The 12,309-nt window shown below is 45.7% G+C and overlaps 1 long non-coding RNA gene across 1 annotated transcript in view; it reads right to left on the bottom strand.

Moving 5' to 3' along the window:
- Positions 1 to 8,272: 8,272 nt before the first annotated feature.
- The window catches only part of LOC125454768 (uncharacterized), a 38,011-nt gene continuing 33,974 nt past the window's right edge, over positions 8,273 to 12,309 (bottom strand). The window contains exon 5 of the long non-coding RNA XR_009446143.1: positions 8,273 to 8,681. This is a non-coding gene — a long non-coding RNA (uncharacterized LOC125454768). The remainder of the gene's footprint in view (positions 8,682 to 12,309) is intronic.

The raw sequence follows: 12,309 nt of genomic DNA, 5'->3' as shown, positions 1-12,309 counted from the left end.
AGATGACAGCCTAGTTCCAGCACAGCTGAAGGGGAATGAGGCTTTAAAAAAATGCCCAAGCGGTAGTGGACCGCTGCCTCACTTACCACAAAAACAACTCAGGGACCCAAGTGCAAGCCCCCAATTGGAGGCACTGGTGCCTCCAAGGCTGTACCAGCCCTTGCAAGTTAACTATTTCTCACTCCCATACTGTCAAGGTTACTCAGATGTTCATGTAATTTTGGACAAGTTTTCCACATGTTTGGAAGCTGCTCCTGTGAGAAAGGCCACAGCCAATCACACAGCCAGAGTAGTGTGTAAAGATTACACACCCCAGTGGGGGCTACCTACCAGCACTGACTCAGACCAGGGAACCCATTCCGCAGGAACAGTGTATCAAGAAGTTTGCTGGTTATTGAGGATTGACTGGAAAATACACTATTCCTATTATCCACAATCATTGGAGCAGGTGGAAAGAATGAATCAGAAACTGAAACAGTAACTGGCTAAGTACCACCAAGAGGGAATGCTCTGGCCCCAGGCTTTATCAATAATTTTGTGCCGTGTCAGGGCTACCCCCAACGAAATGACAGGTCTCAGTACATTTGAAATAGTGACAGGCAGGACAATGTCCCTACTTGGGACAATAGACCTACAGAGGGTCAACCATCAGAAGTGATGCCCTATTGTCTGACTGCCAAGCACTAACATATGCTGTACATTCTGCCTCCTGACAGGTGTCAGCTCCCTGGAAGGACCAGCTGAAGGGAGGTCATGACATTGTACCAGGTGAGTGGGTTCTTGTGAAAAAGATCTACAAGGAACCCTTAGGCACAAAGTAGGAAGGACCAGACTAGGTGCTGCTGATCACCAAGTCAGCTGTCATGGTCCGAGAAAAGGCAGGCTGGATTCATGCCTCCCACGTCAAAAAGGCATCCGAGAGTACAGTGGAACCAGTGACTAACTGACCACCACGGTGTCCACAGTCACTTTTTCAGTTATGGTTATTGCAATGTTTGTACTATCAGGATATTCAGGTTACACGTAAATACTTATCTCTATGTGTCCAATGTTGTTTTCTCTCTCATAAAGTGCAGTTGCCAGCAAGCTATTAAAAGGATGAACATCCCCAACTATAAACTATGTCTCTGCTAGCCCCTCCAACATTGGAAGGGCAGAAATAATAAATTTGAGTTATGATAGGAATTCAGTGATTCTCTTTGAAGAGGCTCATTAGAATCAAAAGGGGGACTATAAGACATTGTACTATGATTTTCTTTACGAACTCACTCCAAGGCACGCTATGTTTACTATAACACGTTCTCATTCACCCATTTATAAAACACAGTAAACTAAACTAAACAACCCTTCCAATCCATTACTGCTTCATTCCACCTTTTAATTCTTGTCAACCCAATGCTGCCAGCAATATTTAGACTTGTTTCTGTACCAAAGGCTACCCCTGAATAAGTGTTTTGTAACCTACTCAGAACAATGCCATACCCGACATTGTGTCTCCATAACTCACTCAAAACTATAGAAAGATTATAATAGTAATTAGCCCTTAGCAACCATCTCTCAGGATCTGAATAGGTTGCAAAACATCATTTTCTTCCACCAGTATGTACCTTTTTAAATACATATTAAATAGAGCCGTTACCTCTTTAAGAAACTTGCGATCAAAACAGCACTTCCATGAAACTGCATGAATGAATGTGTAAGAACTATCAAAACTGGCAACAGTAAATAAAATCTCACAACCTAGCTGCAGGAGATCAGTTTAATATCCTCTGTACTTTTACTAAATGATACAAATTTTTTAGCAAAATTTCTTAGTTATTTAGATCACATAGGTCAATTACTTTTACTGACATTACTAACTTTAAAGAGAAAAGGACTAACATCTCTTAATTATGCAACCTCAGACCAGGCAGACATTCTAATCTTGTATCAGTGATAATGGGAACAGCAGATGCTGGAGAATCCAAGATAATAAAATGTGAGGCTGGATGAACACAGCAGGCCCAGCAGCATCTCAGGAGCACAAAAGCTGACGTTTCGGGCCCAGTCTAGGCCCGAATCGTCAACTTTTGTGCTCCTGAGATGCTGCTGGGCCTGCTGTGTTCATCCAGCCTCACATTTTATTATCTTAGACATTCTAGTCTCATCAGTAGTAACACCCAGCATTTAGCAAGTGCTTAAACTATCTCCTGCTTCCCCAGGACAGATGTCACACAAATTTGTGTATAATAGATACCACTACATGGCAGCAGATTACTAACATTTTAATGTATGTATACCATTGGATTCCATTGTTGCCTTGAACTGTACTACAGATGATGCTCGATAAAGATCACAAAGTGTGGAGCTGGATAAACACAGCAGGCCAAGCAGCATCTCAGGAGCACAAAATCCGACGTTTCGGGCCAAGAACCTTCATCAGAGAGGGGGATGGGGAGACGGTTCTGGAATAAATAGGGAGCGAGGGGTAGGCGGACCAAAGATGGAGAGAAAAGAAGATAGGTGGAGAGGAGTTTATATGTGGGGAGGTAGGGAGGGGATAGGTCAGTCCAGGGAAGACGGACAGGTCAAGGAGCAAGGAGGTGGGATGAGGTTAGTAGGTAGGAAATGGAGGTGCGGCTTGAGATGGGAGGAAGGGATGGGTGAGAGGAAGAACAGGTTAGGGAGGCAGAGACAGGCTGGGCTGGTTTTGGGATGCAGTGGGGGCGAGGGGATGAGCTGGGCTGGTTGTGTGATGCAGTGGGGGGATGGGACGAACTGGGCTGGTTGTGGGATGCGGTGGGGGAAGGGGAGATTTTGAAGCTGGTGAAGTCCACATTGATACCATTGGGCTGCAGGGTTCCCAAGCGGAATATGAGTTGCTGTTCCTGCAACCTTTGGGTGGCATCATTGTGGCACTGCAGGAGGCCCATGATGGACATGTCATCTGAAGAATGGGAGGGGGATTTAAAATGGTTCCCGACTGGGAGGTGCAGTTGTTATTTATTGCGAACCGAGCAGAAGTGTTCTGCAAAGCAGTCCCCAAGCTTCCACTTGGTTTCCCCAATGCAGAGGAAGCCACACTGGGTACAATGGATACAGTATACCACACTGGCGGATGTGCAGGTGAACCTCTGCTCAATATGGAAAGTCATCTTGGGGCCTGGGATTGGGGTGAGGGAGGAGGTGTGGGGGCAAGTGTAGCACTTCCTGCGGTTGCAGGGGAAGGTGCCGGGTGTGGTGGGGTTGGAAGGGAGTGTGGAGCGAACAAGGGAGTCACGGAGAGAGTGGTCTCTCCGGAAGGCAGACAAGGGTGGGGATGGAAAAATATCTTGGGTGGTGGGGTCGGATTGTAGATGGCGGAAGTGTCGGAGGATGATGCGTTGTATCCGGAGGTTGGTGGGGTGGTGTGTGAGAACAAGGGGGATCCTCTTGGGGTGGTTGTGGCGGAGGCAGGGTGTGAGGGATGTGTTGAGGAAAATGCGGGAGAGGCGGTCAAGGGCGTTCTCGACCACTGCGGGGGGAAAGTTGCAGTCCTTGAAGAACTTGGACATCTGGGACGTGCGAGAGTGGAATGCCTCATCCTGGGAGCAGATGCGGTGGAGGCGGAGGAATTGGGAATGGGGATGGAATTTTTGCAGGAGGGTGGGTGGGAGGAGGTGTATTCTAGTATCTGTGGGAGTTGGTGGGCTTGAAATGGACATCAGTAACTAGCTGGTTGCCTGAGATGGAGACTGAGAGGTCCAGGAAGGTGAGGGGTGTGTTGGAGATGGCCCAGGTGAACTTGAGGTTGGGGTGGAAGGTGTTGGTGAAGTGGATCAACTGTTCGGGCTCCTCTGGGGAGGAAGAGGCGGCGCCGATACAGTCATCAATGTAACGGAGGAAGAGGTCTGGTTTGAGGCCTGTGTAGGTGCGGAAGAGGGACTGTTCCACATGACCTACAAAGAGGCAGGCATAGCTGGGGCCCATGCGGGTGCCCACGGCTACCCCCTTTGTCTGTAGGAAGTGGGAGGAATCGAAAGAGAAGTTGTTGAGGGTGAGGACGAGTTCGGCTGGGCAGATGAGGGTGTCGGTGGAGGGGGACTGGTCGGGCCTGCAAGACAGGAAGAAGCGGAGGGCCTTGAGGCCATCTGCATGAGGAATACAGGTGTATAGGGACTGGACGTCCATGGTGAAAATGAGGTGTTGGGGGCCAGGGAATTGGAAGTTCTGAAGGAGGTGGAGGGCGTGGGTGGCGTCACGGATGTAGGTAGGGAGTTCATGGACCAAAGGGGAGAAAATGGAGTCCAGATAGATGGAGATGAGTTCGGCGGGGCAGGAACAGGCTGAGACAATGGGTCGACCAGGGCAGGCAGGTTTGTGGATTTTGGGAAGGAGATAGAAACGGGCCGTGCGGGGTGGTTCCGCCTCCCCCTCTCTCCCTATTTATTCCAGAACCCTCTCCCCATCCCCCTCTCTGATGAAGGGTCTAGGTCCAAAACGTCAGCTTTTGTGCTCCTGAGATGCTGCTTGGCCTGCTGTGTTCATCCAACTCCACACTTTGTTATCTTGGATTCTCCAGCATCTGCAGTTCCCATTATTTCTTATGCTCAATAAAGAGGTTATTTTCGCTACTCACTGATCTCAGTCACTATTGAACGTAAGCCAACAATCTGGACCATCTTTGAAATGCCACTGTGCACTCTGATATGTGTTGCAAATTTGGCTTTGCCCTTCAGCAGCAATGTAATGGCAAAGCAGCCAAAGATTCTACGCTGCTCCCAGCACATAGTGCTGACACTCATGCTAACTCACTCTCTCACCCTTACTGTCATTTAACCATTATGCCAGATACTTTCCTGTCTGTAGCCACACCCTGTCTATAGGGGATTGGTTGCTCATTTGGCTGGATGGCTAGTGAGTGATGCCAACATCATGAGTTCAGTTCCTGCACTGGCCAAAGTTATCAGGAGGGAGTGAATGGAAATGCAGTGTGTTTCCTGCACAGGCAGATGGCATATGCTGTCAGAATTAGATTGTCTCGGTGTGTCATATAGCAAGATACTTCCCCTTCCGACCTTCTAGACAGATCCCTACTGTCAAGCATGACAAGCTGCCTGTCTGTGTTGTTACAAAACGGGGATTGCGAGCCAGGTCAAATCACACTGCCAACACAGCATTAACAACACAGTTACATTAAAACAGCCAATAACAAGTTTGAGAATGAGAGATAATGGGAACTGCAGATGCTGGAGATTCCAAGATAATAAAATGTGAGGCTGGATGAACACAGCAGGCCAAGCAGCATCTCAGGAGCACAAAAGCTGACGTTTCGGGCCTAGACCCTTCATCAGAGAGGGGGATGGGGGGAGGGAACTGGAATAAATAGGGAGAGAGGGGGAGGCGGACCGAAGATGGAGAGTAAAGAAGATAGGTGGAGAGGGTGTAGGTGGGGAGGTAGGGAGGGGATAGGTCAGTCCAGGGAAGACGGGCAGGTCAAGGAGGTGGGATGAGGTTAGTAGGTAGCTGGGGGTGCGGCTTGGGGTGGGAGGAAGGGATGGGTGAGAGGAAGAACCGGTTAGGGAGGCAGAGACAGGTTGGACTGGTTTTGGGATGCAGTGGGTGGGGGGGGAAGAGCTGGGCTGGTTGTGTGGTGCAGTGGGGGGAGGGGATGAACTGGGCTGGTTTAGGGATGCAGTAGGGGAAGGGGAGATTTTGAAACTGGTGAAGTCCACATTGATACCATATGGCTGCAGGGTTCCCAGGCGGAATATGAGTTGCTGTTCCTGCAACCTTCGGGTGGCATCATTGTGGCAGTGCAGGAGGCCCATGATGGACATGTCATCAAGAGAATGGGAGGGGGAGTGGAAATGGTTTGCGACTGGGAGGTGCAGTTGTTTGTTGCGATCTGTCTTCCCTGGACTGGCCTATCCCCTCCCTACCTCCCCACCTACACCCTCTCCACCTATCTTCTTTACTCTCCATCTTCGGTCCGCCTCCCCCTCTCTCCCTATTTATTCCAGTTCCCTCCCCCCATCCCCCTCTCTGATGAAGGGTCTAGGCCCGAAACGTCAGCTTTTGTGCTCCTGAGATGCTGCTTGGCCTGCTGTGTTCATCCAGCCTCACATTTTATTAACAAGTTTGAGAAGATTTGTTGCTTGGGTTTGGATAAGGTTGTAGACACACTCGCCGAGCCAACAACCAAACCCACCTCATCCAACAGCACATCCAATAATACTCAAATTATTCCTAACCAGACTTTACAAATGACCAAACTTTGACACCAAGTTTACAACTTAAACAGAAATTAACAATATTATTAATAATGTAACTTTACCAGTACATGGATAAGCAACCTACTTAATATCTATGATCTAAGTGCAATCTTCTTGAAACAGAACCCATATAGGTGAACAGTCATACAGACACAGAGGTGAGGGATAAATTGAAAGGAAAAAAAACAAAGAATTATAATTTGCCCATTCATCAGTTCCATGGTGGATACCGGGCTTCAGAAATCCTTGGCTAATGGAATTGCTCACAGGCAATTAAATTATGGGCTTCCTTGAATTTCAAAGTCAATGTAAATAGATCTGGTAGCCTTCCAGGATTATTACAAAGGAACATAGGAATTAGGAGCAGGAATAGGCAATTCAGTCTTTTAAGCCTTCTCTGCCATGTAACATGATCATGGCTGATCTTATACCTGGTCTCAACTCCACTTTCCTACCTGCTCCCCTTAGCACCCTATCTGGCTTTTCATCAGAAACCTATCTATTTCTTTCTTGAATCTGTTGACTGATTCTCCCTCTACTGCACTCTGAGACAGTGAGTTCTACAGATTCACAATGCTCTAAGAGAAATAGTTTCTCCTCTCCAGTTTTGGACCTACCTCTCTCACTCAATATCTATGACTTCTTGTTCAAGGCTGTCTCACAAAAGGGAACATCTGTTTAATGTCTACCTTATCAATCCCTTTTAACATTCTATATACCTTGTTCTTACTGCAGGGTACTTTTTTATCACAACTACCAACAATTCAACAACTGCAGTGAAAACCAACAACTGTGAGAGAGTAAAACACAGCGCCCCACAGCTTTTCTAAAACACATTCACAGCTTGAAAGCCTGTCAAAACTGGGTGACTTTTTTTCTGCTTTTTACCAACATTCTCTGATTGCCTGCCAAGAGCTGATCTATCCTTGACCAAACAATTCAACATCCAACCAGTTGTCAGTCCTGAGCCTAAAGCATCTTGATGCTGAAATGTCTTAGAGTTCTTCGGACAATAATTAACCTGTAATTATCTTCACAGGTCAGTTCTCAGAAACAAATATCGGTTCGTATGCTGTGTATTGCTTTGCAAAACAAGGTGCTGCTCAAAGTTCAAAGTTCGATTTTCAACTTCAGCTCACAGTTCCAAATCAAAAATAAGAATAATAAGGAAAAACAGTGGTGGGCTCAATACTGTCTGTGCTCAACAGCTCCTTAATACATTGTATTTTGGCTCTGGCTGAAGCAGCAACATGCTAACAGAAATAGCAACGAAGACATGGGTGCTGCAAGTATGCAGTTAGTAACCAAGTGAGCGAGGGAGCAGCTATGAGTTGCAGCTTGGTCCAGTCTGCGAGCTGGGTGTCTTTACCTGTACGCAAAGTAACTGTGCAGCAGGCTTTCAGTGCATCCAATTCTGTGCTTCCTCAGCGTCCTGCAAGTGGATTAGAGAGGGGCCACAATGGTTGTGATGAGGTGTGCATGTGTGATTGATGCCTGTGGATCATTGCCTATGATGCCATGTGGTGCTGAGCAACATGGAGGCACCTTGAACTCCCAGCAAGCTGAAGTAGTCTGCTCTGACTTCATTGCTGGGAATTCTCAATGTTTACTTGCTCATTGTGTACTCTATGATAGGCAGGCTGCAAATTAATGAGACAAGTTGCGGCTGTAATAAGCCATTTAACAAGCAACAACTTCTTTTAGTTGGCATCTTGTCACTGCCTCGTGAGAAACTTACCTTGCTGCTTGGCAAAACATAACAAATGCAGCAACGTGTTGTTGGCATTGAGATGGGCCTTACTGGACTTCTTGTATGGTTCTGCTGCATGTCTCACTATAGTCCACATCAATCAGATCCCCGTAAGATTCAGCTCCCTTGTTACTAATTATGAAATCCTCACTGTGCACATACATTCTGTGTTTCAATCCAAGAGCACAGTGATTAAACATCAAAAATAATCCATTGATTGAGAAATTTTATTTATTCATACACAAACTGTGGATGTCACTGGATAGACCGTCCTTAATTGTCCATGAAAATTGCTGCACAATTTTGAACTGTTGCATTCTAGGAGGAATAGTCAAAACCCATCATGCTGTTAGGAAAGGGGTTCAATTTGATCCAGCAACAGTGAAGGAATGGTGATAAGGTTGTACGTCGAAATAATGAATGACTTCAAGGGAAACTTGCCGGTGGTGGTGTTCCTATGTTTGTCCTTCTCAGTGGTAGATGTTGTGGGTTTGGAAGATGCTGTTGAAGGAGTCTTTTGAGTTGATGGTGTACATCTTGAGAATGATACACGCTGCTGCTATTGGGTGTTGGTAATGTTGAAGATGCTTGATGGGGATACGAATCAATTAGTTTGCTTTGTCCAGCTCCTTGAATGTTATTGGAGCTGCAATCATCCTGGCAAGTTCGGAGTATTCTATCACACTCCCGACATGAGCCTGAAGGTGGTGGATAGGCATTGGACAGACAAGAGGCGAATTAATCACTGCAAATTTCCTACCCTCTGATCTGGTCTTATAGCTACAGTGTAGTTGGTCCACTTCAGTTTCCAGTTGATGTGTTGGGACTTTTAAAAAGTGGCCCATTTAAGTTTTTTTTTAATTTGACAACAAAAAAAATCAGCTGTGACATCTTTCCTAATTTCCCACCATCGAAATCCTTATTTTACACTGGGCATTCCCTTCCTTTTACATATATTGTGTGCTGTAGACATCACCGGGTGTAATTTTAACCACAAAACATGCACAGGTTGGAATCAGGTGATTTTTTAAAACAAGTTCCAAATTCTATTGAAATCCATTTCCAACCTATGGACGTATTCAAGGAAATGGTACAGGAATGGACACCCAAACTACTAACAGAGGTGGGTTGAATGTTTAAATATTATAATGAGGCTGGATGTCTCATATTTAACTTGTCTTCCAGGGTTGAACTGAACTGAATAGCCAAGTTCCAAGGTTTCTGCAAACCTGCCAGCTAAAGGCATGCGAGGAAGGCTCTTGTGGAAAAGTTAAGTGCCTCTGCAGCACTGCTTGTGGACAATTTGTATCTCGATCCTGTCATGCTCACTTTCAAAACACCAGATCTAAGAGCACTTCCATCTCCCTACAAAGGATAGGGATCATCCCTCTTCCAGGATTCAACAGCTGTCCAATTAATTATCATTAAATCTGCCACAGCTTAAGCTCCAGTCCTCAACACCTCTCCATCATGTTGCTCCCACGAGAATCGTAGAAGCCCTACAGTGTGAAAGGAGGCCAAGCAGCTCACTGAATCCACACTCACCCTCTGAAGAGCATCCCACACCAGACCGACCCTCTGCCCTATCCCTATATCATTGTATTTCCCATGGCCAATCCACCTAGCTAGCACATCCATAAACACTATAGGCGATTTAGCATGGCCAAATCATCTTTGGATTGTGGGAGGAAACCAGAGCACCCAGAGGTAACCCACACACACGGGAAGAATATGGAAACTCCACACAGATAATCACCCCAGGGTGGCATCAAACCCAGATCCCTGGTGTTATGAGGCAGCAGTGCTAACCACTGAGCCATTGTGGTGCCCAAACCCGGCTCTAACTCAGCTCCATGTATATTCTTTATTCTCCAACACATTGCCTCCTCATGAGTGTTCCCAGTTTGACAAGGAGCCACACTTGTTCATAAGGCTGTGTTTAAGGCAGAGAATTGACTGGAGAATAATATCTGCAAACCGTCAAGGAGTCAAAACTCCTCATATTGCAACGTAACCTGTAATTCCCTTGGAAAAATTCCTCCTATCCTCCTACTCACTCAATCAGGCGAGAACAGTTTATGCTGCCAAAAAAACAAATGTTGCAGAGGACAGCCAATCCACACGAACCTGGGCATTCACTTAAATACTTTAATGATGGCATGTGACTCTAACTTTATCCCTGCTTGATGTTGGGATTCCTGATAGATAAGGGCTGCTTCATACAGAAGATAGTGGCCTTATAACACAGCTTCAAGGAGAAACTTTAGTAGTCCTTGCTTTCGGTATTGCTGGCCAATCTGGACCACCCATTCTGATAACAGACTCAACTCTCCCTGAGGCACAAACCCTCCTCCAGGATTTAGATACACTCCAGGCTCACATCCACACTCCAGGATCTAGACTAATTTTTGTACCAAACACACATTCATCACACCAGGTCAACAGGTTTTTTGTCCCCTGCCCACTCTTGCAGAAAAGACCATACCATTCAATTCCCAAACAGAGCGGACCTTGTGCTCTGAAGATCAGCCTCGTAGCCAGGATCTAAGCTAGTGTCAAGACTAACAAACACCCACAATATTTGTGTCATCCCCCAAATTCCAAACAGCCCAATTGCAGACTTCTAACCTGCTCCTGTCCAGCATTTCCAGAAAACTGCCCTGGCACAATCGATCCAGCTGGTCTCTGGACAGCAAGGATGTTGAAGATAAATAACATGTATTGTGGTGTCAAACAATCACAAAAAGTGGGGAAAATCAGACTTCTACAACAATTGCACTCAGTCAGCAAACCACACAGTGAAGATTTAAGCTCTTGGCACAACTGACACACACAGAAATCGGTGGGTGGGCATCAGAATAGAAATTAAAGTTTCAGAAATCTGAGATCTGACCCCAGAATGTTTCCAACCGACTCACTGCCAGATTTAATGCCAGACAAACAACGCCAATGTTCAAGATTTGGTCTCCCCAGGATCCTGCTCAGAATCCCAGCTTCAGACAAGCCCTGCCAGGTCTCTAATCATTGTCCCATGCTTGGGTTTTAGGTTCAGGGTTCAAATCCAAGGGACTGATAATGGAGCTTGTCCTGGGATTGGCTCATATCACCGAGTTCAGTATTAGCACTCTTCCCAGAATTGATACCCCTTCCTGGCATCTGATCCTATCAAGTGCTGGATTGGACCTACTGACTTCTGTAACTGCTTCAAAGTCCTTCCTCTCTGGCTGAAAGCCATGCCTGTCAATCAAGCCAGTCCTCTGGAAGGGGAACCTGTCAAGCATGCAAAACACATGCTGTGGAGTTTAAATGCCACAGCCTGCATAGTCATAGAGTTTTGAACTCCCCTCCCCTAGGGAAAAGACCTTTTCTATTCCCCTGGTCTATGCACCTCATAATTTTATAAACCTTTATCATGTCATCCCTCAACCTCCTCTGCTCCAGTGAAAAATGTCCCAGCCTATCCAGCCTCTGCTAATAACTCAAACACTCCAGTCCCAATAACATCCTTGTAAATCTTTTTTGCATCTTCTTCAATTTAATAATATCCTTCCTATAGCATGGCGACCAGAACTGTATACAGTGCTCTATAACTGGCCACGCTAATATCTTGTACAACTACAACATGACATCCCAACTCCTATACTCAATGGTCTGAGCAACTTGTGACACAACTTTTAACAAATTATGTCCTTGAATCTCTAGGTCTCCTATCCCCTTGCTGAAACCCCACTACTAGACCCTCTGCCTGTTCAACATCACCCTATTCATACGTAGTTCTTTGTTCCTCTTGAATTATTCTTTTCCAGCTTGCTCTTTCCTGGATTTGATGACTTCTATGTTGCTGTAGCAGCCAATCAATACCTTGTTCATCAAATACAAGTTTCAGCTTCACAATTGAGCCTATCCTCACATACTTACACTTTCCAGTAGATGGTGATTTTCTTTTCTTGGTAACACTGAAACCAACTGTTGGAAACTCAAGACTTGCCTGGGCAGAGATCTGTTAGGTCAGCATTCTCTGGATATTGAATATTGTATCATCTTGTCCTGTAAGTTGTATTTGTTATGATCCACATGAAGGAAGAGCAAAACAAACCAAAATTCACCAAAATACTCCCAAAAGAGAAATAGCCACTTTTTGTAACTGTAAGTAATAATCAATCTGTAACTTTAAAAAGTACAATGTCTTACAGGACCACAAACACCCAAATCATATCCTGCACAGTTCCACAATATTATTCTTTATTCATGCAGAGTAGTTCAGGTAGTCCTACCTAACAACATCCTTGGGCTTCAAGTTTCATAGATATAATTATCATCAGCAAG

Source organism: Stegostoma tigrinum, chromosome 9 (genome assembly GCF_030684315.1).
Source record: "Stegostoma tigrinum isolate sSteTig4 chromosome 9, sSteTig4.hap1, whole genome shotgun sequence".
NCBI classification, from domain to species: domain Eukaryota; kingdom Metazoa; phylum Chordata; class Chondrichthyes; order Orectolobiformes; family Stegostomatidae; genus Stegostoma; species Stegostoma tigrinum.
This window is presented reverse-complemented; position numbering and strand designations above follow the sequence as displayed.